Below are 6074 nucleotides of genomic sequence, written 5' to 3'. Positions count from 1 at the left end.
GGCCTGTGATCTGGTTCAGCATCTGCAACGAGGCAGTCAGCGTCTAGTTGTGGTTCCCTGGTCGGAATCTCCCTCTTGCATGTATTGGGACAAGGAAGTGATTTTATAACTAACATGTCATTGTGATCACAAAATGTTCCTACACAGGAATGGCAAGTCCAGACTCCTACCACATCTATCGGCAATGTACCAGACTGTATCCTTGACTAAAGCACAGAGTGAATATGTTATGAAGAACTCCAGTGCTGAAGTAGGCAAAACAGTGTGATATGAATAAAAAACAACACCGTAGAACTGGCTATTCTGTAAAATAACAGTACGAAGCCTAATAGAAAGCATTTAGAGTAAAGTGCACAGAGGCTCTAAGCTGTTAGCAAATGATTTAGGGCAAAGTGCACAGAGGCCTAAGGCCTGAAGCTAATGCGCAAAATATACGTAAAACTGACCACACTACACCACCACCTGTTGCGCTCTTTTTTGGAACTCTTTGGGTAGGTGTTCGATGAAATGTTGCATTTCATCCCAATGAGCCCTGTCGTATCTCGCCAAGAGTGCTTGCGAGTTGGCGATACGCCACCGATATGCTGCTTGTGCTGCAACCCTTTTTCCCGCAGCATCACATTTGCGGCTCTCCTTGTCCGGAGGTGGTGCGTCGCCTGATGTATGCGAGTTGGCTCTCTTACGAGCTGCCCCCACAACTACTGAGTCCGGTGTCAGTTGTGTTGTAATAAATATAGGGTCTGTGGGTGGTGCCTTATATTTTTTCTCCACCCTTGGAGTTATTGCTCTGCCTTTAACTGGCTCCTGAAATATTTGTTTCGAGTGCCTTAGCATTCCTGGGAGCATGGGAAGGCTTTGATAATGGCTATGGGTGGAGGACAGGGTGTTAAAGAGGAAGTCATCCTCAATAGGTTCCGAATGTAGTGATACATTGTGGAATTCGGCTGCCCTAGCGACCACCTGTGCATATGATGTACTGTCCTCAGGTGGTGACTGTTTAGTTGGGTACGACTCTGGGCTATTGTCCGAAACTGGAGCGTCGTAGAGGTCCCATGCATCTGGATCATCCTGGCTCATTGTGGTATGAGCTGGTGAGTGTGTTAATGGTGGAGTTTGCGCCGGTGATGCATGAGTTGATGGTGGTGGAGTTACTTTCTTTACCACCTTTGCTTGTGGTTGCTTGTCTCCTTGTTGGAAGGCAAGTTTCCTTTTCATCTTGATTGGGGGAAGAGTGCTGATCTTCCCTGTATCTTTTTGAATAAAGAGCCGCCTTTGCGTGTGATCTGGCTCTATTGTTTGTAATTCCTCTTCAAATCTGTGTCTTTTCATTTGAGAGGACAGTCCTTGTTCCTCTGAGTAGGAACTAATTCTCGGTTCGGATGCCGGATGTTTCGGCACCAAAACCGTTTCTACTGATTTTTTCGGCTCCGACAAAATCTTTTTTTCTTTTCTGCGTCGTGCCCTCTCGGTGCCGAGCAACTTCGGTGCTGCTGTCTCGGTGCCGAATCTTTTCTGCGCCACTCTCTCGGGCCCGAGATTGCTGCGTGCCTGGATCTCGACCGGAGTCGGATGACTTCGACACCAGCTCGCCCTTTTTCGGTGCCGATGGACGGTCACCTACTTTTCGGGTTAAGCCATGGCCTGTTGGTGGTGGCGTCCCCTGGGCTTTGTCAGTCTTTTCGTGAGCTTTTTGTTTCGACGTCTTACTCACGGTTGACGTTTCTTTGGCGTCGAGTTCTTCGGAATCCGACTCGTGGATGGAGAAAGTTTCTTCTTCTTCCTCCTCGAACCGTTGTTGTCCTGTCGGCGTGGACGCCATCTGCAATCTCCTGGCTCTTCGGTCTCTGAGCGTTTTCCTCGACCGAAACGCGCGACAGGCTTCGCACGTATCCTCCTTGTGCTCGGGGGACAGGCACAAGTTACAGACCAAATGTTGATCCGTATAAGGATATTTATTATGGCATTTAGGACAGAATCGGAAGGGGGTCCGTTCCATCAGTCTTGAAGTCGCACGCGGTCGGGTCGACCAGGCCCCGACGGGGGAGCGAAATGACCCCGAAGGGCTACCGGAGCTCTTCAAGATTCGGTGTCGATTTGTTCTAACTAACCCGATACCGAACGAAACAATACCGACAAATTTTTCCGAGATTCTGACTAACTTTCCGACCCGAAACACGGAGCGAAAAGGAACACGTCCGAACCCGATGGCGGAAAAAAAAAATCTAAGATGGAGTCGACGCCCATGCGCAATGGAACCGAAGTGGGAGGAGTCCCTCGGTCTCGTGACTCGAAAAGACTTCTTTGAAGAAAAACAACTTGTAACACTCCGAGCCCAACACCAGACGGCGGACTGTACACAGCATGTGTATCTGCAGCTACACATGCCACCGAACATATATATACACACACACACACAGACATACATACCTATATGCACACCAATATATTTAAAAGCTGTATAATTACCTGCAATATACTTACATTTCCCACGATTTTCGTTGTAAAAGGCATCTGTTGTAAATGCATTATCGTTGTAAAAAGTTTGTTGTAAAAGCCTTCTGTTGTAAAGGCACTTTTGTTTTAAAGCCATAGTCGTAAAAGCTTCTCGTTGTTTAGCCTTGTGATAAAGGCTGCTTCCCCCACTACATACCACTCCACTATCTGCTATTCCACTTTATGGCACTCCTGTGTATGCTACTTCACTGTACCCCACTCCACCAAATATTATTCCACTGTACCAATATATAGTGATGACACTCCACTATGCGCAACTCCACAGCAAGCAACTCCACTCTAAGGCAGTCCACTGCATGCTACTCCATTGGATGCCACACAACTCAACGACACTCCACTCTACACTCTTCCATTCTATGCCACTCCTCATATGCCGCTCCACTCAACAACACTATCCAACACTATATGTCACTCTACTATAGCGGACTGTACCACACTCTGGTCTACTCTACCTCACCCCACTCCACACTATGCCACTAAAATATGCTCCACTATATGGCAGCATCACACACTTTACAACACGGCATACCACTCCAAAGTATGAGACGTCACTCCACTCTATATGTCACTTTACTCCATTGTATGCCACGCCACTATAGTGTACTACACTCCATGGCACTCTACTATAAAAGACGAAAATCCAGTATATAACATTTTAGTCCACTCTACGCCACACCACTCGATTTGACTACAGTATACAACATTTTTGGCTACAGTACACCACTGTATGACTTTCTAACATACCCCACTCCACAACATTTTACTATGCTCTATAGAACCGCACTATACAACACCGTATGCTAGTGTTTGCCACCATACTAAACTGTATGCCCATATGCTGCACTATAGAACACTCTACTCAATTCTATGCAACTAGATGACGTTCCACTCCATGACACTCAACTTCATGAGACTATAGTCAACAATACTTCACTGTATGATTCTTTGCTGTACGACATGCCACTCCACTCTACAATACTCCACTATAAGACACACCATGCTGTTCCACTATATAACACCACTCCACTGTATTCTACTCCACAACATTAGACCCCATGACAGTACACTGTACGACACTGTTCTCTACTATACTCTACAACACTGCACTTAGCACTTATTTAAATGACACTCTACCCTATAATCTGAAATACAATGTTATTAAAAATAAAACCATTGAAATTTAAAGAAACAAAATAAAGATTAAAAGTAGGTCATAGTTAGGAAAACTTTGTTTATCCTTCATGTATAAATTCAAATTAAATTACACAAACAGGAGAGATAAAAAGTTAAAGCTATAGCTTAAATTTCTAATTTAGGCACCACTACACAGAACTCAAATTAAGAATGTATGCACCACCTTTAGTTTACTATGTTGCACACTTCTGTACACATTCTTCCTGTATCAATTTCCACACTACATTAACTATAACTTGCAACTGTACCATGCACTGTTATGAGAAATTGTCATTTTAGTTATATAAGAACAGCAATAGCGGCATGAAACAGCCAGCTCAAAAATGCATATTGTGATTCTAGGCAACTTTCCAGGGTCATCAGAGATTCCCCCAGTAGTACACAGATCTTAACCAAGGCTGTTCTAAGAAACACATGCATGGTGGGTTCTAAAAAGCAGAAATCCATATAAATGAAAAGTCTTTACAGAGACAACAAAATGTCTGCACCTGTAGAAATTACGTACCAACGTTAAATTTCCATGCTGCTTTAGTAACCTCCTACTCGAGGATGAAATGCCTGAAGTTATGGATTCTGTCGGCTGAGACGAATAAAGTTCAAAGTTGGAGACTGTGCTGTGTGTTACCTCATCAGTGATATGCAGGTTTTGTCTTCTTGACCTGGATTAGGTATGGTGTTGAAAAATGTCTGCATCTAGTAAAGGTCCAAGAAGGCCCCATCCATGCTACTTTTTCAACATTATTACTGAAAATTTAGATTAATTACCTTCAAATGTATCTGGATGGCCTGAAATTAAATCTGGCATAGATTCGTCCGTCCTGGTATCAGCTTCGACAACCCTGTTCTAAAGCTGAATCTGCCTTTAATAGCCCATTATCTTGTGACTTTGGAGACATATAGATAAAATATTAGTTCGGTTTCGGGTGAATATTCACAGGTTGCAATGCCAGAAAATTAGGTGGAGGAATTCACTCTTGTTCCTGAAACTGCAGGGGCTGGGCATCTGGGTCCTTTCTCCAGCTTGCTCGTGCTTTCTTCCTTCTTTTTGCCTCTCTATACCCTTGAACGCTACACGTCTCCTCGTAGATGCTGATCTGAACATTAATGATTGCTAAACAAGGATGGTGAAGTTCACCTCAATGGTGAAGTCCAACTGATGTAGAGGCCCTCAACATCAAAGGAGACCTCAATGGTGAAAGGTAACTCAACAATCACAAGTCATCAATGAACTTGTCGAAGAATGTCTTAATTTTGTGTACCTCTACAGTGAACAGGGGCAGTAACAATGTCACTGAGAAATCCAGAAGGTATCAAATTGCTTCCAAAAAGTGCTGAGGTAGAGGAACCACCTCCTGTTGCCTGGGTTCAAACACCATACCAGGTGCCTCTTACAGTGCTTCCTGATAAATCCCTGATTGGTCCTCAGGCAAGCTCGCTCTGCTCTTTGCTTTCCTTTGTGGGACCTCTTGCCAGATGATGCAATCTTCAATGAATGTTTGTTAGTCAGGAAGACAAACCACACGAAGTCTAATTGATTTGCCCTTTTTGGACGTTTTACTACTACTGGAAGACTACTTACTCATCAAAGAGAGCAAACATAATGGCTTAGAAAACAGTTGAGACACTCTGACAAATAGAGGTAAACTATATTTTCAACCATACTAAATAAACAAGCATTTGTAATGCAATGGGTCTCGCATTTGCTCGAGTTAGAGCTATTAGCGCAGTAAATTCCTAACTGGACTTTTCTTGCCACACAAACTGAAAATAAAAAGTAAAACAGTTGACGTAAGTGAGCCGATTCAAAGAGCCACAGCGTCCATAAGCGTGTGCGCGTAGGAGACACACAGAAGGAAAAAAAAAGTTCGCTTGCAGCACAAAATATCGGCAAAAGTGCGATTATCCATGAAACAGGGTCGATGGCCAAGGCAGTAACAAAAGCGCCCCAAGGAGGGACAAACATCAAACACATAGCAGATATGTTAGGATGGTAAATGAAGCAAGCATCTGCTTTATGTGTAATTTTCCAAGAGAAAAGTAAACCCAAAATGAAAATATTTATTCACAGAGCAGAAAAAAAACCTCTTCAAGTTACTACTAGTCCGTCTAGCAGACTAGCACATTCTCCGATGTAAAAGATAATGCCAGTTTGCACCATTCCCACTTCGTTTTTATTTTTTACAAAGAGAATTAATGTTTAATGGTGCTGCACTTTAACTTTACTTAACAGAATACAACTCAGTATTGACTTTTTAGGCATGTTTACCTCATGAGAACATTTTCAAAAAAATGAAAATGCTCTCCTGTGCATGTGACGAGATATTCTCATGTTTATAAACACAAGCTTTCGATGATAGGGTAAACTG

This window comes from Pleurodeles waltl, chromosome 11 (assembly GCF_031143425.1).
Source record: "Pleurodeles waltl isolate 20211129_DDA chromosome 11, aPleWal1.hap1.20221129, whole genome shotgun sequence".
Lineage (NCBI taxonomy): Eukaryota > Metazoa > Chordata > Amphibia > Caudata > Salamandridae > Pleurodeles > Pleurodeles waltl.
Note: the sequence above shows the minus strand (reverse complement) of the source record.